The 26064-nt window shown below is 37.3% G+C and overlaps 1 protein-coding gene across 3 annotated transcripts in view; it reads left to right on the top strand.

Moving 5' to 3' along the window:
* The window catches only part of PPP2R2B (protein phosphatase 2 regulatory subunit Bbeta), a 265330-nt gene that overhangs the window by 84197 nt on the left and 155069 nt on the right, over positions 1-26064 (top strand). The window lies entirely within an intron of this gene.

Below are 26064 nucleotides of genomic sequence, written 5' to 3'. Positions count from 1 at the left end.
CATCAGGGCCCTTGATCACAACCTCCTCTCTGTGTCAGCAGCCTAGCTTAAGCCTATCCTGGGGGGAGGGCGGTGTCAGGAAGCCTCCCTTGGGACCGAAGCCAAGAACCAGGGTGGCCCTTGGAAACAATGGAGGCCCATAGGGATGAATGGCAGACGAGAAGGGATTGTTGACCCTGTTGGGTACCATTGAAATCAATGTGAATAGCTGATCAAGAAACCAGGGAGTGGATCCTGGAAGGGGGATAGAGTGGGTGGCAAGAAAAGCAATCCTTATATCCCTTAGCCATTCCTTCCTTCCCTGTTATTTAAAAACTTATTTTGGATGTTTCCTTTTATTCTTTTGCATCCTAGTGAAAGCATTTCTTTTAATTAAAACACGCTTTTATTAAACGTGTTCATAGTCCAGAGGTTAGAATGACAGAAGCCTCCCTTCCCCCCCACCCCACCCCACCCCAGGACAGCAGGCCTGGAAGCCGGTTGACCTCTTTTCCCCAAAAAGGAAAGGCATGGCAATAGGATGGTGCCCTCTGGGGGTTGGAATGAGAGACTTAAAATAACAAAACGCCCTCATCATCTCTTGAGCAGGATTGTCTTCTTCCTGACCAGGGAATGACAGAATTGTGGGGGTGGGGGTGGCTTTGGGGAGGTTCTGAAATCAATTGCTCTTTGGAGCACCGGCAGATCCAGGACTGGAATGATTGACAGCCATACACAAATCCAGGATACAAGAATAATCTGGGAATTGGGTGGCTCCAGGGATGTAGAGAAAAATGAGTCCTAGCTCATTGTTGTTGGGTTTTTCACTTCAAAGGAGAAGTCATTTTTTCAGCTGATCAAGATTGTACTAGGAAACTATGGAGAGGCTGTAATGCCTTTAGTGCTAGTTTTCCTTAGAGAAATAATTTTAATTTTTATGCTAGAACATACACTGATTTCGAACCCCAATTAATTCTGTCTGGCTCTGGATCAAGAAGTATTTGAATATGCTTCTGTTTTAGTTCATTGACATCACAGCCAAACTGCCTTTCTTTATTTTTTTAGTACTCTGCAGATTTTTGTACTGATAAAGTAGATTGAATATTTAATGATGTTTGATGGCATGTATTTGCTTAATAATGCTTCTCACAGCTGCAGTGGAACAACAGAATTGATTTTGACCAAGAAGTTCTAAAAATATCAGTTCATTGTTATTTTAGTGACAAAGATACAGTGGTTCTGTTTCTTTTTGGTTTCAAAGACGCAAAGCAGTTCTGTGTCTTTCTGTGGGTGTAAAGATGCTAGCATTTTGTATAACCTGTTCCGTTGCAATGACAGTTTCCATGTAACCAAATTTATTCTACCTGGTTACTCTCCAACCACACATAATAGATAATCAGAATTCTTTTCAGAGGCAGGCATAGGAGTTCATTTGCTGAACAGAGCATGGTGTCCTACAAGTAATTGTTGCTTTGATGACTGGCAATTGTCATGAATGTCACGTGGTATTTCAATGTCTTTGACTGGATGGTCAGTTGTAATTTTTTAAAGACTATATGAAGACTAATTTCAAGCCCCTTAAAGCTATGGAAAAGCCTTACCGCAAGTCATACTCTTCAAATATATATGTACAAAGTTAGCATTTTCTATTTTTAAAAATTTTTTATACACTGTATTTATTATCTGTTTACAAAAGCTAGTTTTATAGACACTTCAGTAATTTGATTCAGGGTAAGATAAACATAACAGATAAGTGCTTCATTTCTGTTCTTTTATTAAGAATCATACAGATATCTTCTGTCTTTGTTTGACTTTGGGAAGTGCATGGATTAATTTAGGATATCACTGATTTCCTGGGAATTACAGCCACAGCACTGTCATCCTGAAATGCTCAAAAAATACCATCATCCATCAGCTTTGTCATCTCTACCAAATCTTGCTATTTTGGCCACATGTCCTTTTGCAATTGATATATAAAACTTATTGGGAAAGGGTTGGGTAGAAGATTTTTCTTGGAGCATTTATATTTTCTAATCATAAGTATCTCTCATAAAGAAGGTACTAGATTGGGAAAAGGGCAACATTCTTAGGAAAATTCAGGTAATAATTTGGATAGAGACTCATCTATCTGCTTTCCTACAACTTTTATACAGTATCCACATAAAAAAATCACTTGATGCTTTCATGTCATGAATCCCTTTAAGGTAATATAAAATGTAAAGTGTAACTCTGATTTTTGGAGACATTAGAATTCATTATACATAGTTTCCAACAGAAAATGCAGATTTTAATTCATAAATATAATAATGCTACATACAGTTACATTGCTGTCAAACTATTCTCAATAACATAATTTATATATTCACTGACTTAAGTTCCTATAACTTTGATTTAGAACGTTGTAAGAGACTGTCTTAATCTAAGATTGTAACATTGTAACACTGTCTTAATCTAAGATATGGATTATCATCTCCATCATAGGCCTTTCGGAAGGGATGGTCTACTCCTGTATTCTACTCTTAGACACTGCCCATTAAAATGATGTTTTATTACTCTTGTCTGATTCTTTAGTCATTGCTTTATCTGCTTGCTTTGTTGTATGCCAGTATATTATCACCGGCACAGTCTACAAAGATTATGAATAAATAGAACAGTCTTCTAAAAATAAAATGGAGGAATAAAATCTTAATGCCTAAGAAATGCATATCATTACATTGTAATTAGGCAAAGGCAAAATGCATTTTTAAATCATGTAAAATAAGTAAAATAGTATGAGAAATATTACCAAAGTGCCTGCTTTGGCTATTGTCTATTTGTAGACTTTGTCATTTACCATTCTTTTCTATGGAACTTTCAAAAGTTCCAAAGGCTATATTGTTCATCATTTGCTATATCTTGTTTTTTTTTTTGAAATTACATTTTACTCTCTTGTTCACATTTAACTACTCTGGGATTGCATGTGATTTAATGATTGCTTACATCGCAAGGTTTATGTTAATTCTGTGGAGTACTGAGTTGCTGAATTACTGAGTCTCTATTTTCCCTCTCCCCAAAAGGACTTATTATGGGGGCAATGATAAAAATGATACTAATGACAGAACAATTCTTCCAATGAAATGGCAAGAAATGTTTTAATGTGTGTGGCAACATAGCTATGGAACACGTTTATAAAAAGTAATGCAATTGTAGTTTTGCAGCGTTAGACTCTGTTAAATCAAATAGGACTGGAAATGAAAAAAAGGCTGTTGAGGGAACACACTGCTTGAAAGGCGTTAGGAAAGGGGAGTTAATTACTTAGTTATTATTAGATTGATATCCCACCTTTACTGTACAACTCAAGGCAGCATATATAATGCCTGTATAATAAAAGGAAGCTCAAGTAAGTGCAGAAAGAGGTGTTCAGTGAAGAAATAGTGTCCATGTAATTTTGAATGAATGAAGGATGGCTTTGAAGATAAAGTAGAATGAGATATATGTATATTTTCCCCACAAGAACTATGTGAGATGAATTGGACTGAGAAAGAGTAACTGGACCAAAGTCATTCAGCTGGCTTTGAGAATACAGAATAACAGAGTTGGAAGGGCCCTTGTAGGTCATCTAGTCCAACCTCTGAAGCAGGAGACCCTATACAACTTCTGACAAGGCGCTGTCCAATCTCTTCTTGAAAGTCTCCAGTGGTGAAGTACCCACAACTCCTGAAGTTCTTTCATGACTAAGACAGAACTAGACCGTAGTCTCCTGGTTTCTAACCTGGTACTTAGCCACTAAACCAAACTGGCTCTCTTGACCAAACTGGTTCTCTATTATTGTCATTTTTTAAAAAAAGTATCATGGTATAAAAATATACCAAACCAATAAACAAGGACAAGAAAATACAAAGCATGTAAAAAAAATTAAACTGAAGTCATATGTAAACCATGAAGCTGGTTTGTTTCAGCCAATTATTATTTTATTTAGTTTAGATGTAGCACCAAATTATGCATGGTTGAAAACACAGAAATTAAAGCATTCAGTTTTTCTCCTGTGGTAATGGAGGGAAGAGGAATAAAAGAACTAGAAACTCTTGATTGCCCTGACCATGTTTAACCATGGTGTGCTGTGACAGCTGTATTATAAATACTGTACTTGGTTGATTTCAGATACAATGGACCCATTTTTTGTTTAGACTTCCCCTACATTTAATGGACTTGCCAATGAAATCAAAGATTTTGTCTATTAAATCAAGGCTTTATTAGAACTCATGCCATTGTGTCAATTGCATAATAACATAAACAATATAAATACAGTTTTAACAGGCATTTGGATTTAACAAACATTCCCTACCCCCATTGTTCAATAAATCAAGGGTTATTGTATCTGCTTCTTATGAATCGTTTAGTAGCTGAATATTATCACAGAAAATCAAGTCACAACTAAAGCTTCAATAGGAATAAATGATGTGAGCTTTGAGCCCTTAAGGCATTGTTATAGATCACTGAAAAGTTCCTCGCTGTTTCTGATTCAGTGTGGAAATACCTTAATAATTCAGCCTTAGACACCAAGAATGACACAATCTATGTAGTAATGTAGTAATCTTAATATCACTTATATTAGTTGCTAATTTATCATTTTATATAAATAAACATTATGTAAATCGCCTAAGGAACTGTTAAATATTTGTATACTGACTGATGATCGTTACAGAAAGGTTCAGTATGTTAATATTTTACCAGTTTCTTGGTCTTGATCAGAAAGGGTTTTTCTTCTTCTTTTTAATATTACCAAGTGTAATCTTGTATTTTTGTAGTGCGAGTGTTAGGCTGGTTCTTCTTTAAAAGTTAAATTGATTCCATTGGAAGGATTCCCATGCTGCAGAAATGAACCAAGTGGATGTGAATCTGGAGATTACTTGTTTTTATTGTATTTTGTTGACATACTTTCACATATTTCAAAAATTAGACAATAAGTATAATTTCAATATTTGGTCGATTGGCAACTGGAAAAATTGGAACACTTTCAGAAGGTTCCATGACAGTGATAGATATTTAAGAAAATTCATTGTCTGTTTCAATAGGATTTTTATAAGAAAGTTTCAATTATTTTTCATCTTAGACAAAACGGAATTCTTCAGCTTAAAGTACTCAAAAGGTTCACAAGAAAGAGACATCTAATATTGTCTGGCTCCATCCTGTATTCCTAGTAATATCCTGGCTAGTATGGTGAGCCAAGTTCATGGAATACGTATTAACCTCACTTTCATCTAGAATTTCATTTTGCTTTAGCCTAGATAAACATATTTCTTCTACCATTTCTTTGAACTTTACTATCCTATCACTATTGCTTTATGGAAAAGTTCTGATAGCTCAAAATCTAAATAAACTTATTGCTATATAGCTCCTCACTTCTCATTGTTGGGTTGCTGTTTGTTCCTAATGTCTGTGGATTTCTTTTTATTTAATTTCAATTTGAGTTCAGTTGTTGAAAAAATTTTTAATCTAGCTTCCATATCTAAACTAAATTGATATGTATGAACCCAAATTTGGATAAAGGTAGTTTAGCTTAATAGCTATCAGGACTCAGTATAATGTATCAGCAAATATTCCTAATTTTCTTGATTTTATGAATAGATGCCAACATCAAAACAGCTTTTTCCCCAAAAAGTTCAATCAGGAGAGATATCTGGACAGTTGTTTATTTACTTACTCAATTTCTATTGCTGCTTAACTCAACCAAATGTAGTTATAGAATCAATAAAGCATCAGTTTTATTTAGTGCATCAAGAAAGCTGGAGAATTCAAAGAAAATACTAGGAAAGTATATAGAGGAGAATTATTGTATAATTTTCTTTTCTGGCAAAGCGAATGAGATAAAATAACAAAACTTAACAGCTAAAGTTCACAAGGGTAAAAAAAACTGTATTAACAGAAAGTTCTGAATGAGAAATGGAGGAAGAGACTCTAATTCATGCTAAAATGATACATCAGAAATAAAATGTGAAGATATTAACAGATAACAGATAATCAGAGTTGGAAGGGACCTTATAGGTCATCTAGTCCAACCCCCCACCCAAGCGGGAGACCCTACACCATTTCTGACAAATGGCAGTCCAATCTCTTCTTGAAAGTGTCAAATGATGATGCTCCCATAACTTCCGAGGACAAACTGTTTCATTGGTTGATTGTTCTCACTGTCAGAAAGTTTCTCCTTATTTCCAGGTTAAAACTCTCCTTGTTCAGTTTTCATCCATTATTCCTTGGGTGGATGATGATGATGATTATTGTTATTGTTGTTGTTGTTGTTGTTATTATTATTATTATTATTATTATTATTATTATTATTATTATTATTATTATTATTATATTTGAATAATATATGATAATTTTTCCAAGGCAGTTAATGAGAGTCAAACAATTAAGCACCGGAAACAACTTTTTTTTAAAAAAAAATAGAACGTTAGTCATTAACAAAGACATTGAATGCATTTGCTGGAGCAGGGGTGTTAAACTGGTAGCCTGCGGGCTGGATGCGTCATGTGCAGGCCACACCCACCCAGCCCCGTAAAGGGGAAAAATGTCATAAAACATCATGTGACAGCAATGTGATGGGACAAGTTTGACACCCATGTCCTAGAGGAGGGTGTTCCAAAGATGTGAGACCACCAGTTTCTAAAATATTGGAAATTTCATTCTTCATTCCAGCAGTTTGGCTCCAAATCCAAATTTCTCCACTTTTACTAATCTGGTGGTTTGATTTATGTTGATTTATGACTGTAGGAAGGTAGCACAATTTGATCCACGACAGACTTGATTTAATTGACAGTCAGTAGATTTCCCCTGTCGGCTAGATAACTCTAGCATTAATGAAAAACTTAAAACAAAATAAAACACTTGTTTGGAAATTAATTTCAATAAAATGAGTATAGCCCTGGAATATTTTGCAAGTGTATGTGTGTTTTGTGGCCTCTCAGAAGATGTTTCTAATCTGCAATTGAATGCCAGGAAATCATACCTGAAACAAACCTTTTGTCTTCTATTCTAACTCCCAAGCAGCTGCCCAGGATAATCATTTTGGCAAGGATCTACAGAATAAGTAGCATGCTGAGTCCCTTAAATTAATACAGGTAGTCCTCGACTTACGACCACCATTGAGCCCATTTCTGTTGCTAATTGAAACATTTGTTAAGTGAGTTTTGCCCCATTTTACAACCTTTCTTGCCACAGTTGTTAAGTGAATCACTGCAGTTGTCAAATTAGTAACCTGGTTGTTAAGTGAATCTGGCTTTCCCATCGACTTTGCTTGTCAGAAGGTCGCAAAAGGGGATCAAGTGACCCTAGGATACTGCAATTGTCATAAATATAAGTCAGCTGCTCAGCGTCTGGATTTTGATCACGTGTCTGTAGGGATGCTATAACGATTGTAAGTGTGAAAAACAGTCATAAGTCACCTTTTTCAGTGACTTTGACCAGTCACTAAGTGAACTGTTGTAAGTCGAGGATTTCCTGTAGTCAATAGAGGAGAGAACATACCATAGAAACAGTCCTGTGTGTAAAACTGAGTTTTTTTGAGTCCTGTAAAAAGTAGGACAAAAGTTCTTGGGGATTCAGACTCGATAATTTAAATATAAAACCAGATTTATTGTGGATATTCTCCTCTTCATTGTTTTAAAAAACAAAATCCCAAACCACTCCATAATTTGCTTCTTAAGGTAAGGTGGAATATATTGTATACACATAATCCACAATTACAACCACAACGGAGTCCAAAATTTCTGTTGCTAAGAGAGACATTCGTTTAGTAAATTTTGCCCCATTTTAAGACTTTTCTTGACATAGTTAAATGAATCACTGCAGGCATTAAGTTAGTATATCATAGCTGTTAAGTGAATGCGGCTTCCCCATTGGCTTTGCTCATCAGAAGTTCACAAAAGGTGATTGATTACATGACCTCGGGACACTGCAACTGTCATAAATCTGAGTCACTTGCCAAGCACCTGCATATTAATCATGTGACCATGGGGATGCTGCAACAGTTTAAGTTTGAAAAAAGGGTTACAATCGGGTGGACTGCTGGGGGTTCACAGGAATTCAGGAGAGCCCCTACCTAAGTTTCTGTGCATTCCTGGCCGGCCTCGCCCACCCTGCCCCTCCCCTCCCAGGAGTCCCCACGCAGCCCATTTTGGATGCAGGTAAGTGCAGGGCACGCACTGAGGCTCCGGGAGGGTGAAAAACGGGCCTCCCATAAGTTTGGGAAGGCCAGAAATGGGCCTGTTTCCAACTTCCAGAAAGCCTCTGGAGCTGGAGAAGCCATTTTCACCCTCCCAGAGGCTCAAGGAAAGCCTCTGGAGCCCGGGGAAGGCAAAAATGCCCCCCCCGCCATGGTGCAGGAGGCCGACTAGGCCACGTCGACCATGGCCACACCTACCCAGCAACGAAGCCCACCCCTGGTTATAATCCACTTTTTTCAGTGCCGTGGTAACTGAATGGTCACTATATGAACTATTGTAAGTCAAGGACTATTTGTAATTGCATCTGACATCAAAATAATATTGGGAAATGAGTTAGGTAAAAATATCAGCATATAGTGTTACATTGCATGGCACAAGCCATGTGGAATTTTGGGGACCCATCTGTGAACGGTAGTATTTTCAAAGCATTTTCATAACATAAAAATGGATAGTGAAAGCAGCTTATGGAGATAATTGTTCAGTGAAATTTGCCCTTTCTTCCTTGTGGGATTGAGTTCCATGATTTCAACTTCATATATGTGCACTTACAATGATACAATTATTTGGTTTAATATTTGCATTGTTGCTTATCAGAGGAATTTTGGGTCTGTGGTATCTTATTAACAATGCAGTATCTGGGCAGCAAGGAAATCCAGAAAAAATAAACTATGTTGCTACCATCTAGCAATTAATCTAGATTTTTGGCAAACCATATATGGTATGCCAACTTTTAAGTTAGTTTGGTGAGCCAATACAAAGTCAGGTATGTTTATGTGGCTTCATAAAAGAACTTAATATGTCTAGATGAATGTATGTATTTAATTCATTCTGTCATTAATTTCTAGCCTGCCCCAATCCCCCAAGGAATAATGGTAGTAAATACCAGAACAAAGACTGGAAGTTAAAAAAAGCTCCAACATGGACAGTAAATTGATATAGAAAATGTGTACTTTGGGCAAAGTGTGAGACAATTGATGTTGAAATTGATAATAATTGATAAAGGAGCAACAGGTGTTGGCCATATCAAATAAAAGTTAGTGGCTACATTTGACTTTGGCTTGTATGAACTCACCGACTGTCTAAAGCAAACCGTTGAAACATCTTGATGATAGCTCATGAAAATAACATATACCCATATTACATATTATCATGCATGGTAGTCTTGTAAGAAAACCCAGGTGTTTGGCATAAGATCCAGATGTGATTAGAGGAGATAACTGGGCAGAAAATATATTATAAACTGGAATTATTTTTACTTGGAATTATGACAGAAAGATCACGGCAGCAAGAATGACTTTTGCCCAAAAATGGAAAGATAGAGACATTCCTGTGATAAAGGTGAGGTGATAAAGAAGATATTGATATGTGCTGAAATGAATAGATTGACTCTGGAATTAAAAAATAAGGATGAGACAGAATGCTACAAGATATGAGATAAATTGTAGCAATGGTGGGAAAAGAAAGGAAGGACCCCGGAAAAACAAACAGGATTTGTAGAAGGGGTAGCCACAGATAAAAACTAACTGTACAAATGTATAAATGTATATAAAATATGTATTATATATTACAACACGTATGACAAAAAGGAATGTCAGGATGATCACACTGTGTCCAATGTTTTAATAATTTAATTAATAAAATGTTTAAAAAAAATAACCAAGGTGACCAAAACAAGTATTTAAAAAAGAAAGAACCAAAAATAACCAAGGTGACCAAAACAAGTATTAAAAAAGAAATAAAGAAAATAACATATACCCAAGGTTTGTTAATGAAATTCCTTTGAATTTTTAAAGAAAATCATGACATATATTGCTAAGGAATTCTTCAGATATGTCATTGCTAGCTTTAGTGAAGGAATGGTTTTGTTTTGAGCTTATTCCTTAATCATACTCTTATTTAAAGCTGAAGAACCATTTGGATGCATTTTAAAATGTTGCTACAAAGCTTTTGTTTGTTTACATTTAATCCTACCATTTTCTTCTTAGACCCTTATTTTCTCATCAGTGTCTGCACTGTTCCAAGACTTGTAATTTTACAACATCTCATTTTCTAAACCGCCCTCTACCATTATTTCCACTAGTTGGAAACTTTAAAACACAGACTTGGAACTTGGTGTACACTGATAATGACTCCAAGTATTCTTGTTGTGTCAGAATCACAGCTTTTTTTTTTTTTGGTCAAATTATCAGTTTGAAATATTTGATTCTGGCAAGAAAATAATTATTGCCAATAAAGAGCCAATATTAGTTGGCTAACCGATGAAGAACCAGATAAGATAGGCATAGCTGAGATGGTTCCCAGTATCACCTAGTGTGAGTTTCCTGATCAAATCCCCAAACGCTTTTTCCCAGTCTCCTTGTTTTATATCTTTTACTATTCAACATTGCTGTGCCAAGAGTAAATTATGCTTTTTTGATACAAATGGCAAGATTTTTTAAAAAGACGAGCCTGCTCATGGGGATTTATATTTTGCTGTGTTGCAGATTGCATGTATTTATTTATGTTGGTTTTGTACCACTAAGTTAAATTGTTTACAAACCCAATATGTAAACATGAGTTCTTCATTCCTCAACAATTACCTGTTTGGAAGAACTCACTCTTGATTCCCCTCTGGAAAACTGCAAGAAAAGGAACCATTGGATCTCCAAGGTTCTAAAAAGTAGGTGCACATTCAGAGAAAGATTTACTCTTGACCATTAGTTGGGATAGCCGTCTCAATAGCATCCGTCGGGCCTGAGCAATTGCTGGGGTCAGTTCTGCTTGGAACAAGTAATCCTACAGAGACCTAGGCACCAAGCAGAGGTGGTCTTCAGCAGGTTCTGACCAGTTCTGGAGAACTGGTAGCGGAAATTTTGCGTAGTTCGGAGAACTGACAAATATCACCTCTGACTGGCCCCACCCCCATCTATTCTCTGCCTCTTGAGACCCAGCTGATTGGCTGGGTCTTCTTTTGTTGCCCTACACAGGAGAACGGGTGGGGAGGGAATGAGATTTTGCAGGATCCTTCCCCTGGCACGCCCACCAAACCACGCCATGCCCACCAAGCCACGCCCACAGAACTGGTAGTAAAAAAGTTTGAATCCCACCACTGGCACCAAGGCTAAAAGAATTTTAAAATCAGCAACTTTTACTGAGAAACCTATTAGTGCCTTCAAAACTAGTATTACAGGTAGTTCATTTAGTGACCGTTTAAAATTACAACATCACTGGAAAAAGTTACTTACGACCATTGTTCACACTTATGACCATCGCAGAATTCCTCCATGGTCACATGATCAAAATTCAGATATGTTAGTGTTTTGTTGCTACATCAAATACTCTGATTTACATAAAGCATCTATTTAAAAAGAAACTCATAAAAAGAGATAAGCTTTTCTTTGAAGCCCAACAAGAAAGCTTGTAAGAATATGAAGCAAGGTACAGTCAGGTACTACAGCTGACAATACTTTAAAAATGCTCAGATGAATTCTTATCCTTTATTTCATAATTAAGAAGAATGGAGAAAGAAGACCAGGTTCTAAAGACAGGAAGTGACTAAATATTTGGTAGACTGTGATTCCCCCCCCCTCTCCCTCTCTTCTCTCTTAACATTAATGACAAAAAACGTCATAAAATTGGGCAGGACTCTCTTAACAATCACCTTGCTTAGCAACAGGAATTTTGGGCTCAATTTTGTCATAACTCAAGGACTACCTTCGCATTTTAGTTGTATTGCGTTTAGTTTAGTTGTGTTGTTGGCTCTTAAATATGTGAAGTACACGGAATGGTGAGGGTGCAGATCCTCCGTCTTACTTGTGCTGAGTCTAGATCAGTTCATTTTGGGGTAGAATTACAGCTATTTGACAGCAAGCCAACTAATGTTTACCAAGCAGTTTAGTATTAAGCTTGAGTCGTTACAATGTTTGCCAGAAGACTGCTTTGTATCCATAAATGAACAAAGTAGGAATGTTGTGATTTAGCCCTTATTGGCTGGAAATGGATAGGTTGTCACAATTTTTTTTTAATAGTTCCCAGTTTTACTGATACGGAATGGACAAAGGTGTAGATATGAGATGGACAACCATGTACAGTGATGTGTTTTTTTTTTTTACTGCAGCCACAAAAAAAGCCAATGCTGCATTAACTGAAGGATAGAATCAAGATCATGTGAAGTGTAGGAACTTTATAAAGCCTTGGTAAGATCACACTTGGAATATTCCTCTGGAAAGAGTGCAAACCACAAAGATGATTAGGAGACTGGAGGCTAAAATATATGAAGAACAATTGCAGGAACTGGGTATGTCTAATTTGATGAAAAGAACTAGGGGTGATATAATAGCAGTGTTCCAATATTTGAGGGGCTGCTACAAAGAAGAAGGGGGGCAACCTATTTTCCAAAGCACCTGAAGGCAGGACAAGAAGCAATGGATGGAAGCTAATCAAGGAGGCAACCAACTTAGAACTAAGGAGAAACTTCCCAACAGTGGGAACAATTAACCAATGGAACAGCTTGCCTTCAGAAGTTATGGATGCTTCATCACTGGATGTTTGTTGTACCTTTGCTGTCTTTACAAAAGAGATTGGACAGTACTTGTCTGAAATGGTATAGGACAGGGCAGGGGTGGGTTTCTACTGGTTCTGTCCACCTCTGTAGAACTGTAGCTATGAAGAGCAGCAGACATAGAACCGGTTCTGTCTGCTGATGTTTTTGCCCACGCGCCCACCCGGGCTCTTACCTGACCTTTATTTTCTGCTTTTTTCAACTTCAGCTGCGGTGCGAGGCACAGCTGCAGTTAAAAAAGCAGGATAAAAGGGCTTTTTGAAAGGCTGCTTCTCTGCATGCAGCATGCTGATGATGACTTACAGGCACACACCGGCAGCATGCAGGGAAGCACATTGTAAATCACCGAACCTTGTAAATGACCGAACTGGTAGATCCCACCCCTGGGACAGGGGTGTCAAATACAAGGCCTGCGGGTCGGATCCGGCCCACGATGAGGTCAGATTCGGTCTGTGGGGCCGTCCTGGAAAATGTAAGGGGTCACTTCAGGCCAGTCTTTCCTATGGGAAGTGGAAACATTGGGCCAGCGTGGCTTCGGCCTGGTCTACCCAGTACAAGGAGGAAACATTGGCCCGGCACTGGTCCGCACCGTACCAGAAACAAGGTTGCACAAAGAAGTGAAGCCCCATCCACAGGATGCAGACAGTACACAAAACCAGACACCTTCCGGTCCACAGAAAAACCTTTCTCCACAGAATCGGTCCCTGTTGCCCAAAAGGGGCCACTGAGTTAAGACATCAGGCTAGAATAGAGACCATTTATTCTAGTTTTAGCTTAGGCACAGACTATATACCCTGTTTCTCCAACAATACGGCCTCCCCCAATAGGAAGTCCCAGCATGTTTTATAGGCATGAAATGAAATTAAGCCCCTCCCCCCAAATTAAGGCCTATATTAAAACATGCGAAATGGTGGGGAATGGTGGTGGGGGGCTTGCTGTTAGGAAGTACTTTTTTTTTTTTTAAACAAGTTTTATTAATTTCAAAGACAAATGTTAGGAAGTACTTTTGTTGCACACCCGGATATGGTGCTGCCTGCGTTGATGCTGATACGAAGTGCCCCACCAATGCCGAGGTCAACATCCAAGCCATCGCTGCCCACCCGCCCGAAGATGCAAAGGGGGGGAATTAAGTCACCCCCGAAAAGACGGCCTAGCCATTTTTTCGGGGCTCAAAAAAAAAAAAGACCCAGCCTTATTATATGAGAAACATAGTAGTTTGGAGATGTTAGGCTACTCACTTTTTCTCAGCCCCAGGAAGGAGGAAATGGCAAGCCACTTCTGTAAAACCTTGTCAAGAAAACTGCAAGGACTTGTTCAGACATTTTCCAAGAATTGGGCACTATTCACTGAAGGGTGGGGAGGAAGTTGTATAAAAGAATCTGTCCATATGTGCTGGGAACACAGGAACCCAAAGAAGAGGGGATCAACCTATTTTCCAAAGCACCGGAATGCAGGACAAGAAGCAATGGATGGAAATTAATCAAGGAGAGAAGCTAGAGCTAAGGATAAATTTCCTGGCAGTGAGAATAATAAACAGTATGAATTCATGCTTTCTTGCTGTTGGAAAAAAAAGTATTTGGGTCAACATTTGATATTTTGAGCTCCCCCTGAATGTAATTCTGTAATTTGTCATTTTAAAAAACCAACATTGTGTTTGCCAGAACTTGCCAGAAAAGTTAGTAATTTCAGTCATAAACAAAGATTATTATAATCAGAATAATCAGAATGGATTATTTATTATAATCCAGGTTCCAGTGTCACATCTTAAAAGAATCATGAGTTATGCAGATGGACAAGCTGAGACAAATAACAGTTCTTAGGTAAAATGGTAATTATAGCTCAAACACACCTCAAAAGCACCAGGTTGCAGCTCTATATTCTGCTGCAGTTTAATATGGTCTAAATTGCTCTCATATGATTTTGCCTCTGGGTGAAACCCATGCTAATGGCAATACAAACAGAAACCAGTTTAGGAGTAAGAAGTTTTGACTCTGACTGACTTGCTGAACTCCCCATCCCTGTGCAAACTGGCTGTTGAATTATAATTCAGCAATATCTGAAGGGTCGTGAACTACTCAAGTATCTGATCACTGCAGAAATATTCCAAAAGCTGGCTTAAGAGCCTCCTTATTACCTTCTATGTGAAAAGGGTAAGTTACTTTGGGTGCTGCCATTAAGCAGAGTAGTTCAAACTTCACTGATGTATGTAGTTAACCAGGCCTTTTCTAAATATGGATATTATTTATTTAGTATTCTCTGTTGAACTTGTATTATTGGTTGGGGGAATTGTCCTTCCATTGTCATCTATTTTTGGAGAGGAAACACTTGGAATCGAGAATGGTGTAGAATGTTTGTTTTCCTTCTGCTATTACCATAGCTGAAGGAGAGGGACAAATCAACACAGGTGTGCCCCAAGTCCTGTTCATCTGCCTTTACGCTGCACACATTGAATGTTGACAAAAATGCCTTCACAATAATTCTGTAAATAGAAAGTGAGGGAAGACTAAAGTGTCTTTGTAGGCTTCATGTTTAAAAAATGGAATTCTGCTGTAATTCTCCCCTCCTAATCCTCCATTTTAATTTTGAGCATGAAGTCCCAATTTATTAGAAACACTGATTTTATTGGCTTTGATTGACTGGCTGGCGGGCTGGCTTGGTTGCTGGGCTTTGTACGTGTAAGTAATTTGTCTCTAACATCTTTCAATGAATAGCAACCTGTAGTACTAGTTTGTTGCTATAGCAACAGCCTGAAGGTTTTCTAAGCTCAGAATCCTAGAGAATTAGACAACTTCTGCATAAAACTAAATAAGGGTGGGAAGATTACAAAGGTTTCATTAAACAAAGAATGCAGTAGTCTACAAATTCTTCAATGTGCTCAAACTACCAGGGCAAGATGGCTCAAGTGATAACATTCCCATTCCATTACTTTGTATTAGACGTAGCACTTGCATTGTGTAGCTATGGCATATACTATAATGGAGGGAAATAATCCCATACTGTGTTATACAACAAGGGCCATAGATACAATCAAGAAAGAAGAAGCAGGACAGTATCAACATTTATCCGGCAAAAGAATTGTGAAATATCTGTGCAGAATTTGAATTGGGAGGAAATTTGTCTTCTGCCAGCTGGCTTTCAAACTCATGCTTTTGTGGACAAGGCCTTGGTCATATATCAGCAGGACCCAAAGACAAAAAGATGGAGCTGTGTTGCCAGCATGGTTTTCATCTCAATGACAGCACTTTTATTCCATTCATTCCTACTTACAGGATTTGTCCCTGCATAGTTCTTTTCTGAGGAAAGGTGATTTCTATTAATTTCAAGGAGTTTATTCTAGGTAAGTTCACAGAATCTCCATTGCCAGCAAGAGTAAAGAGATTCAAGCCCAAGCCAACGTTATCCTGAAAGCATGCAGCTTTGCCTTCCAATTTTATAAATAATTACAAGGCCAATGGCAATTTGAAGGAAGAGGAGAGAAGGTAAGATTTATTCTTTCCTCTCCAAACCACTCTTCTTATGGCTGGGAATGTTTAATTTCAAAGATTCTAAGTGGGTTGATGGGAGCTTTCTTTTGTAATATTTCATGCCGTGTCTGTAATTATTTAAGGAAAATCAGAAGATGGATAGACATCACATGCATTAAGTATAATATAGTATTCCCCTGCCAGGAAAGAAAAACAAGTGGTGAGCTTTCTTTCCTCCCTTGAGATGGATGTTCCAGAGGAATTCCTGAGACCAGCAGGTGCTGGTTTTTAGCAGGATCAGCTTCCTCAACCAAAGGGACTAGCAGAAGCTACTGACAGATTTCATCAGCTTTTTTGGTGGGTAGGTGGGAAATCTGTTCCATAAAAGGACCACTAATGGATAGAACCAACACTTTTCTCTAAGGAGAGAAAGAGAAACAGACCAAGTTGCTTACCTTGGAAGAAGACACGAGTGATGTTGAGCTGGCCACGCCCACCCCGGCCCTCTGAGGTCAAACACAACCTTGATGCGGCCCTCAATGGAATCAAGTTTCACACCCCTGTTCTACTTGATTGAGCACTGAGAATTGGACAAGACAATTTCTAAAGTATTTTGCAACTTTTAAGGGTCTATGAAAAGAGGCCAAGTAAATTTCCTTCCTCTTAGCATTCTAGTGGTAGGCAGTTAAAAAAAATTATGCAACTGCGTAAACTGGGTTGGCTCTTCAATAAGATAGTGATTACTTGGATTATGCTCTCTTTTATTAATATGCTGTCTAAATTTTGCTAATAAACTTCATGCGTTATATTAAGTATACTTTTAGTTGAATTGTAACTTTATTTTGTTGTTAATCACATTCTTTCTATTGTTACCTGTCTTGAATATCATTATTTGACCAAAAGATAAATAAATAAAATAAGTAAGTAAAATAATAAAACATGTGGTTTGACTGAGTTCTTGAGCTGGATTGCCTTATGTATAAGAAAGTGCAGCATTTGAAGGATCACAGCAAATTGTTAACTATGGATCTAAAAGATAATTCAGAATTTAGTTTTCATTTTTAGGGATTAGGAGTATATGTACTATAGTATGATTGGATTCAAGTAACATGTGGCTAAGCAATTATTTTCTTATCTGAGGATTATTGAATACACATAGTAACTGTGTTCATCCAAAAAAGCTTTATCAACTGCAATGGCTGATATCAACCTAAATCAAATCCAAACCAAGCCAGTTTAATTAGATAGTCCTTGACTTACAATAGTTCATTTAGTGACCGTTCAAAGTTACCACGGCACTAAAAAAAAGTGACTTATGACCAGTTTTCACACTTAGGATCCTTGCAGCATCCCTATGGTCATGTGATCAAAATTTGGGCGCTTAGCAACTGACCGATATAACGGTTGCAGTGTCCTAAGGTCATGTGATCACCTTTTGCAACTTTCTGACAAGCAAAGTCAATGGGGAAGCCAAATTCACCTAACAACCATATTACTAGCTTAACAATTGCAGTGATTCACTTAACAACTATGGCATGAAAGGTCATAAAATGAAACAAAGTTCACTTAACAAATGATTCACTTAGCAACAAACATTTTGGGCTCAATTGTTGTAAGTCAAGGACCACCTCTATGGAAACTCAGTGTAAACCCAAGTTAATGGCAAGTTTGTGATCCCGAAGATGAACTTTTCATATTGCCCATTTAAGTAAGGCCATGGGATACCTGACCTTTATATTTTGTTAAAACCAGATGTTGCCTCTTGACTCATATATATTTATCTATTTGGCATTTTGACAACTCACTCTTACCCATGGCTCAAGGTTATAAAATTTCTTAATATATTATTGTGGGGAGGAGGGAGCAGGGAGAATATTGTGCCAGACACATTAGTGGCCCATGTGTTGTTTAAAGCTGAGTGGCATTATGAAGTCAACTCTACAAATAGTGCCTAATAGCTTTTGGGTACCTGTATATCATTTCTACAAGCCCTCAAGCTGTTCTCACAGTAAGCCAGCCAAGATTCTGCCACTTTTGGAATCTGTTCTTTAGTTTTGTTTCCTATTCCAGAACATTAATTGGCATAATCGGCATTTTAATTATTTTGTTCTCTTTGCTTATATAACTAAGTGACTACAGAATTTAGATAACAAGCCATGGGCATTACTTCAAAAAACAGTAATTTTGGTGCAAAGTTAATAGTTCTAATAAAAACTCTTCTATAGGGTGGTTTCTCCTTTAATGACTGCAAACTTCTCAATTCAGTTTTTGTTTTGTGGTGCTTGGGCTAGCCCTCAATGCATCATAAAACATAGCTATTAACTAAGCCTCCTGACTCTCAGAACAAATTACTGCAACTTTCCTACGCTTGGTTCGGTTTCTATCTATAGTCTCTGAATAACAATAAAATGTTAATGGAGATAAATACAGTTATCTCCCTTGTGTCTAGTTTGTCACTGGAATAACAGTTTCAAATATTGGAAGTGCATGAATTTATATATGTTTGGACAGCTCAGAAAAATATAAATTACTGTATTGAAAGTAGCAACATTTTGCATCACACACATGGTTAGGTGCAAAATATGAGGGGAGAGTTGATACTTTTTTCGGAATCTTAACTGATTGTTAGACTGGAATAATAATTGCAAGATGTTCACATCTATACATGGTTGTTTTACTTCAATTCCATGCTGATAACATTAGAGCGTCTCAACCAAAAGGGAATTTTGAGATGCACAGATCATCTAACTTTACTTCTAAAGTACAATATATATTGACAACTTAGATGTTGACACAAAATCATTTGCCAGAAATACGTTAGGAACTATTTTAATAATTTTAGGAAGATACATCATGTTATATAGACTGAAACAATTCTGATTAAACACATGCTCCATTACTAAGTTGTAAATAGTTTATCAGTTTCATTGCCTATATCTGCAAGAGGAGATATAATGCTATGCTCCAACAGAACATGGCCTTCTCTTCTACTGTGGAAGCTGACAGACAGCCTCGAGAACCAAAATAATTGCTTTCTTCTTTTCCAGAACCCTGGAGAGTACATGGAAAGTACATCAAAGAGATTTCCCATTTCCTTTCTTTGCTGATAAGGATTGCAGAATGGAGTTTTTCTATATGAAATAAAGAAGGATATTTTATGTTTCATCCCTTGATAATATGTATCCTTGGAGCATAGTTGCATAGAAAGCTAAAGGGCATATTAATTGGAAAGTCAGTATAGCAGAGACTATGAGCCAGAAATGTTTCCTTTTCTTATATGGTAAAGAGCAACTATATTAGAACCCTTAGTATTCATTTTGCTAAAATCATAACAGAAGAAGGAGGTTATAGATCGACTATGTTTCTAGAAATCACAGTAAAATTACCCATTTTACTCATTTAAATTTATTAAATTTAAATTTAATTAAGTTTAAATTTATTAAATTTAAATCCTATCTTTCCATACGTAATGCCCAAGATGAGAACAATACAGTAAAGGTAAAATAATAAGAGTGAGCTTATTAAAGCATAAGGAGAACTAGTCAGAAAATCTTGAGAGACAAGTTTCATAACTGCATTGTCTCTTTTGAGTGTCTCTCTCAAATGTATTCAAGGACTAGCAAGCCCAAGAGAAGCAATCCATGGAAGATAGAGGTTTTAGTTATGGTGTCTACAAGTTATTGGCTCCTCTGAGGATCCCAGTCAACAGCAGTATTGACTGGGCTCCTCAGTCCAAAATTGATGTTTAGAAAATAGAAAGCATTGTAGTAATCCAAATAGGATGTATGTATGAGATACTGAGCTGATTTGTTACATTAGTGGGCCAACTCCTCGGAAGTCAAAATCAGCTATACTGAACTATCTTCCAGTGCAGTTATATTTCTGCTACAATCCCCCTTAAAATAAAACATAAATTAAATTTTATTTTGTTTTCCAATTGGAAACAAATGTTACATTGTAAACCATCCATATTGGACTTTTGATCTAGCACAAGGTTGATTGGACTCATCTGTAACTTGCAGAACCTTAATTACAGAGCATTGCCTTTTTATGACCTGGTCCCTACTGGAAATTTTTGGCTAGCAAAGAAATGGTATGCCAGATGTCTGCTTATGATTATCTTTGGTCCTGAAGAGCAGTTTGGAAGGAGCCCTTCTCAGCTGGAAAATGTAAATAATGACTTTCTGATTTGGCAGCAGCTAAAATTCCCCCAAAGTAGTCTTGTTTAATTATGACCATCTCCTTAGGATCAAGCGAACAGTCATACTTATTTAGCTACCTCTTTGATCAGTAGGAGATAATGAAATACATTGGTTTGCAGCTTGGATTGTTTTTCTGACTATGTAAACAAACTAAAATAAAATAAATAGATGTAGACCTAAATCTAAGAGTAAGGCCAACTGAGTTTGGTGGAATCAAATTGTGAATAAACATATATAAATACATCAAATGTTCAACACCTGAGTGCTTGAACATAACTAGGTCCTGGAAGTTTACTTTAGGAATTCTACTGGTAGTGATCAATATCTTGGGAATCTTTGCCTTGGGTGCATATATGATTAAGGCACATTAGTATTTTGTTTTCTATTCCAGGAAGTCTTTTTACATAGCAAACTTGAAGCAGCTCATTGCTGTAGGCATTACTGGGGGTGAAAAGTTGCTTTTTTGGGCTTTCTGGCTTTTTCGAACACAATGCCCTTATTGCCTCTTCGTTCTCTATAACTACTGCAGCTCAGTTTTATATGTTACTCTTTCAACTACTCGTCATTGTGTTTTCTAACATTGACTTTGAACCTTATGTTGAGTTGATAGCCAAAGTACAGAGTGTATGGCCATTCCCGGTCTGTCTTACAAAGCATCTGCCTATTATTATGCCCATATATTCATACTCCCTTTCCCTCACACAAAAGTAGTATATTTTCTATTTCTCTCACACACACCCATATGCAAGTTGCATTTTTAGAAGTTCTTAAGCCTGATTGTCATGCAGTGTATATGATTGGAGAGAGGTGATAATTATTATGTAGGGTTAAATATTTCTGCTCAAATATATTTACCATGTAATTGAAGTGAGGCTAACTGTCTCTCTTTATTCTGCCAGAATCTCTTCAATTTTTGGCAAAGGTTTTCCTATATTTCTACAATTACTTTAGCTGGAAACCCCAACAAAGCAGCTTTCTGAACAGAATCTCAGGAAGATGATTAGACAGACAGACAGACAGACAGACAGACAGATCACACAGTAAATCATTGAGGGTTGATCACCCTTTTTGTTTGGAACCATGTGCATATCTTGCTGCATCTTAGCACCTGTAATGATAGGTGAGAAAGACTTTGGGCCAAAGAGATACTGGCTAGGAAATAGTCAGATAAGAGGTAGCATAATCTGCAGCTGCCTAGTGGGTAGAGGAAGAGGATTAGAAGGGACCCTCCCTTGTTTCTCACGCTGTAAAGGAGACTGGAGAGCTTTATTTTCAGACTTGTTTAATGTAGCTTTACAAAAAAGTAGAATGAGTTTTATCTGAATGTGTTTCTATCTGTATTCCAGTCTTGCAAGTCTGAAAATGAAAGAACCCGAAATGTTTATTTTAGGCTATGGAAAAATTAATTGTTAATTTCAAGTACTTTAGGCCACAAGAATCATCATGTCTTCCTATAAAATAAAAGTAACTGACATTCAAAGATTCCTCCCAAATGGCAGCAGGAGGTACTGATGGCCCCTTGGTACATGCTTGAGAATTGAAGGTGCAAATAGATCTTCAGATCCTTCTGTATAAGCAGCTGTTTGGGAGTTTGAAGGAATGATTTGTTCCAGATTGGTGCTGCTTGATTAATATATAGTATTTTTAGTTTCCTGTTTTATGATGGAATGGGGATTGGCAGCAAGTCAGTCAGTACGTTATTTCTATCCATCTGTTTCTCTTTCCCACTCTTGTGGCCTTCATTTGGAAATAAGAAGTATATATCAGCAGCTATTAATAGCTAAATCCTGCAGCAATCTGCTCTTACAGATGGTCGTCTGAGCTTTTGAAGCCCAAAGCCATAGATACCCATTTTATTTCTTTATTTCTAATTAGTAGGATCATCTTTCCCTGTGCAGGTGCACCACTTGAAAAAGCAGGATTCCATGTGGAGATCAATAAAAAATGTCTGGATTTCTCCGTTTTTCTATTATTGAGAAAGGAAGAGCAGCACGTATTTCCCATATTTATTTGGGTCTTCTCTCTCCATTGACATGTTTAGTTAAATTGCTTTTATTTGAAAATAATAATAATAATAATGATATGTTAGAAATAATGGTTGCTTATAAATGTATACTACATAACCTATATTAAGTCATCATTTATATGTTGTAATGTTCATGTTGTAGTAAGTTTTCTGGTGTTTTTTTAATGTTGGATTTATTATTACAGTTCTGGAGTTAGATAGATATAGATATATATTATATATAATTTTAGATAGATAAATATAGATATAAATATAGATATTTACTGAATGATGTATGTGACTTAGAGTTACCATACTTGTTTACTGGAATAGCACATAAAGCATGTAAATAAATAAACATAAATTATAAGAATCTACTTGTTTGTACCATGGAATTGGCAAAAAAATAATAATAATGCCTGCCCATGGGAGAAAAATGCCTGCCCACAGAAGGGAGAGGAAAAGAGACTATGTCATTCCAAGAATAAAATTAAAATTGTTCAGAAGAAAGAAAATGAGAATTAATATTGTTGGTGTAGTCAAAGTTAGATTGTCCGAGAAACAAAATGTTAAAAAGTTATTATATTTGTGTAGTTACTTTCCAAGCACATCTGAATTAGATTAAAGTAACCAAAATATCTTTACAATCCCCAATCACAACTTTTGAACACCCCTAATGTTTGGAAATAGAAAACTGAAAAATTTGACACACCCTACAAGAGTCGCCTTTGCCAGATTACTGTGAAAGAATGGCCATGATGGATAAATAGCTATAACATGGCCTCAAATAATGGTTGGAACTGAATCTACTATATATTATGAAATTCAGCTTATGAAAGTCTACTATATATTGTGATTATTCATTCTTCCGAAAGTGCTCAGTTACTGCCCTTGAGGGCTTGTTAGAAATAGATTCAGTATGAAAATTCTTTTCTTCCACTTTTTTTTGTGCACAGATCTAGCACTTCTTCCCACATGATTTTTCCCACATATGTTGCAGGAGGATGTGGAGCAAGGTGAAAGTGAAAACATAGCTAGTTGTTTCTGTTACCATGATAATGTGGGCCTCTTACAAATTAAAAACAAATTGCAGTTAATGCTTTTTGTTATGCAGAGAATGTATGTTGAAATAATAAATTCATTCTGAGAATGGAAATGTGTCACACAATTAGAAATGAGAAAATTTCATGACTATTACAACACAAGGTGAAACTCCACATATCTGATTTCATTATTATTAGATTCAATAATGATAAAAACCAATAAGGACCAAATAATAAAACAAAATGTAAAAAACAAACAAACCACAATGCAAAACAACAACATATTTATTTATTTGTTTATTTGGTTGGTTGGTTTGTCAATTGCTTACAAGATAATAGGTATAAGTAAAAACATAGTTATGAATACATGGATACATATAAGAAAAATAAATATACTGATTTCTCTGGTCTTTCCACATGGTAAAAGATTTAGAAGCAAGGTTTCTTATCACAGGGATATGTCTTTTAATGAGTCTTGAATCTTGATGTTTATAATTCCAAGGTGGTTCTTGCTGGGGTATAATAATACTCTGGGGTATAGTAATACACTGGGGTATTATTGCTTATGTTTCATGTTCAAATACTGTGAGAAAATAATGGGCACCAAGCAGAGGAATAGTTGGTTGGATATAAGAAGAGGCAACATAGTCCAGAGGTGGAGACTATAGGAAGGTAACATTTCAGAGGCTTTCGTTTAATTGGTGTGCTGTAAATCTGCCTGGGGACCTGCTTTTTCAGTTTTGAAGACTGCTTCCACCACCCCAGTGTTATGTTTTCGTTAAATAAATATACATTTAAATCTATGAAGTTCTCACGCTTTGCATTCTCTAGCTATATGAGCTTGACAAACAATAAGAGCTCTTGCTTAAATTCCTTTTATCAGAAAGATTGTTAAATTTTAGGTTGAGTTAATTGATTAAGTCGAACCCTTTAGGGAGGTTTTCATTTCAGCACCATGGACAGCTCAGCAATACTGAAGTCTAATCACTGCAATTCCTGGCCAGCATAAAACACAATATAGGAGTCTATTTAATGAAAAACCTTCAGGGAGAGCAGTGTCCTTGGAATCTAATGAATGGAAAGATATATATCAGGAATGAAAATCAATAACCACCACCTGTTATTTTTAAAATAATAATCCTGAGATAGAAGCCACTGAAACAAACTATGCTGTTCCTCCTTTCTTCCACAATTGGTACATTAATAATTGATGCCAAAGAGATGGTCCTCTATTTCAGGCTTGCTTGTGAATTGCAGGAGGGCATTTTCCTTCATCCACATTTTGCAAATTTCTAGATTGTTCCCATTTTCAATGATCCCGTTAATGATTGCATTACATTTCTCTAGGTAGCCGACAATGATTCTCAACTTCATTAATGTGAATTATATGAAGAGAGGAAGATTCTGTTGTTTATTAATTCAGTGTGTATGTCCATCCACTCATCATATGTAATGGTATATGGGAATGACCTTGGGAGACAGGACGAAAACCTTTCCACAGCTGGGAGAAAAGCATGGGAAGTGTTTCAGAAAGGACCTTCTCTAGTTTTCTGGACACTAAAATTAGAGGAGGGAAGAAATGCTTTCAGTCTTGCAAGATTCTCTTTATATAACAGAATATATAAGGTTGCCTGGTCAGCAGGGCTTTCCTCTAGAATTACAGGGTTCGATCCATTCGGATATCAGGAAAAGTTGTTCCATGAGGAAGTGTGGTGACAGAGAAGAGATGCTTCCCTGGCCTCTCAAATGGTATTGGTTAAAAGACAGGATGCAGGACAAGCAGAGATAATTGTAATCTCTAATATCCTGGCCATGCCCCAGGAAGAGTTTTGTTGGTGATAACCATCATTTTGAATTGCTCTCAGAAACTGAGTGATAGTGGGTCATCTTATACAGGAATGTGTTACTTCGTCCTACTGAGATAGGCCTAAAATTATTTGCACTGTCACATTCTGGATTTTGTATAATTTTTAACTGGTCTTTAACATGTAGACTGCATTATAGTAATCCAAAGAGGAAGTGATCAAGGTGTGAGTTCTAATCCAGGAATATGATGGACAAGATGGCTTTGTACAAAGGCTCTTCCATCACAGCTGCTACCTATTAGTTGAGAAGGAGTTGACAGTCTAAGACAGTGGTGGCAAACCTTTTTGGGCTCCCACGCCGATAATTGCACACACACTTATGCGCTCACGCTCACGTGCCAGCACCCAGAAGGCAATGCATGCTAGCCCCCGCACACTCCCTGCACCTGCATGCACGATCCCCTCATAGCACACTGCGCATCTGCACCTGCATGCGCGATTCCCCTTGCTGCACACCACGTGCCTACACCTGTGCACGTGATTCCTCAAGTGTGTGATCACTCCCGTGCGCTATACGTCTCTGCGCATGTACGTGCGATCACTCCTGCATGCCATCCATTTGCACATGTGTGCGTGATCACTCTGCACACTGTGTGTCTCTGCGCATGTGCCTGTGACCCCCAGCGTGGGAGTGTCTCTGCATATGCGTGTGTGTCTCCCACACTCTTCCACTGGAAGAGCCCCACTGCACATGCATGCGCGCCACCGCCACCCGACAGCTGATTGTCTGGTATCTGGCACGCATGAACGGTGGGGCTCTTC

Source organism: Notechis scutatus, chromosome 2 (assembly GCF_049901735.1).
Source record: "Notechis scutatus isolate UNSWTSFEM ecotype Mainland chromosome 2, rNotScu1.2, whole genome shotgun sequence".
Lineage (NCBI taxonomy): Eukaryota > Metazoa > Chordata > Lepidosauria > Squamata > Elapidae > Notechis > Notechis scutatus.
This window is presented reverse-complemented; position numbering and strand designations above follow the sequence as displayed.